The sequence below is a fragment of the Heteronotia binoei genome, chromosome 19 (genome assembly GCF_032191835.1).
Source record: "Heteronotia binoei isolate CCM8104 ecotype False Entrance Well chromosome 19, APGP_CSIRO_Hbin_v1, whole genome shotgun sequence".
Classification (NCBI taxonomy): Eukaryota; Metazoa; Chordata; class Lepidosauria; order Squamata; family Gekkonidae; genus Heteronotia; species Heteronotia binoei.
Window position 1 is genome coordinate 5744094 of NC_083241.1, and position 1996 is coordinate 5746089.

Genomic DNA, 1996 nt, shown 5'->3' on the forward strand with positions numbered 1-1996 from the left:
TTCTAAAGGAGTTGCAGTTTTTGGCTACTGGTAAAAGATGTGGCCGTGGAAATAAGAAACACGATTCTGTATGATTTGTATGACCTGCCTGAATTGTATAGTTTATATTAAGCGTCCCCAACCCCCAGGCTATGGACTGGTACCGGGCTGTGGCCTGTTAGCAACCGGGCCGTGAGTTCTATGATTATTTCATTATATATTATAATGTAGTAATAATAATAATAAGACGACAACTTTGGATTTATATCCTGCTCTCCACTCCAAATCTCAGACCGGCTCATAATCACCTTTCCCTTCCTCCCCCACAACAGACACCCTGTGAGGTGGGTGAGGCTGAGAAGGCTCTCACAGCAGCTGCCCTTTCAAGGACAGAGTCTCAGAGTGGCCTACAACCTCCTTTCCCTTCCTCCCACACAACAGACACCCTGTGAGGTGGGTGAGGCTGAGAGGGCTCTCACAGCAGCTGCCCTTTCAAAGACAGAGTCTCAGAGCGGCCTACAACCTCCTTTCCCTTCCTCCCCCACAACAGACACCCTGTGAGGTGGGTGAGGCTGAGGAGGCTCTCACAGCAGCTGCCCTTTCAAGGACAATTCCTATGAGAGCTCTGGCTGACCCAAGGCCATTCCAGCAGCTGCAAGCAGAGGAGTTGAGAATCAAACCCAGTTCTCCCTGATAAGAGTCCACACACTTAACCACCACACCATACTAATAGAAATAAAGTGCACAATTGTATCATCCAGAAAGCATTCCCCCAGGTCCATGGAAAAAATTGTCTTCCACAAAACCGGTCCCTGGTGCCAAACAGGTTGGGGACCGTTGGTTTATAGACATTTGATATTTGACATTTTAGACTTTAGACTTTTTGGATTTTTATAAGGTTTGAAAGTTTTTATGACCTAATATATTTCTTGAAATATTTTTGGTGATTCTAATACTATTTTTGGTGATTCTAATTCTATTACGGTTAATGATCCGTTGTCAGTAAATGGCTATGAGCATAGATCCAAGTGGGAAGCCGTGTTGGTCTGAAGCAATGGAACAAAGCAGTTGACAAAGACCAACTAAGTTTTCTTCAGAATGTCAGCTTTCGTATGCTCTTAAGCAGACTTCATCAGACAAAACTGGAATGGCGAGCCATCTTTAAAAACAGAGAAAGTGGGCAGTGAGTTGGTATGTAGAGTCGTGGGAATGTTTTTAGCAGATTAAAAGAATCGCAAATTGGGGTCTGTGTTTGTTTGTTAACTGGGCTGTAACAAGTGGCGGGTGATGGAAAGCCGACATGTCATAGGTGTGAAGGGCCATAAATCTGGGTGTCGTTCTGGCTTCGTTACTTGTGGGTTTAAATGGAGGCCATTAGTATCTCAAGAGGTTATAACATCATTATACTGGAGAGCCAGTTTGGTGTAGTGGTTAAGTGTGCGGACTCTTATCTGGAAGAACCGGGTTTGATTCCCCACTCCTCCACTTGCACCTGCTGGAATGGCTTGGGTTAGCCATAGCTTTGGCAGAGATTGTCCTTGAAAGGGCAGCTGCTGTGAGAGCCCTCTCCAGCCCCACCCACCTCACAGGGTGTCTGTTGTGGGGGAGGAAGGGAAAGGAGATTGTGAGCCGCTCTGAGACTCTTCGGAGTGGAGGGCGGGATATAAATCCAATATCTTCATCTACCTCACAGGGTGTTTGTTGTGGGGGAGGAAGGGAAAGGAGATTGTGAGCCGCTCTGAGACTCTTCGGAGTGGAGGGCGGGATATAAATCCAATATCTTCATCTACCTCACAGGGTGTCTGTTGTGGGGGAGGAAGGGAAAGGAGATTGTGAGCCGCTCTGAGACTCTTCGGAGTGGAGGGCGGGATATAAATCCAATATCTTCATCTACCTCACAGGGTGTCTGTTGTGGGGGAGGAAGGGAAAGGAGATTGTGAGCCGCTCTGAGACTCTTCGGAGTGGAGGGCGGGATATAAATCCAATATCTTCATCTACCTCACAGGGTGTCTGTTGT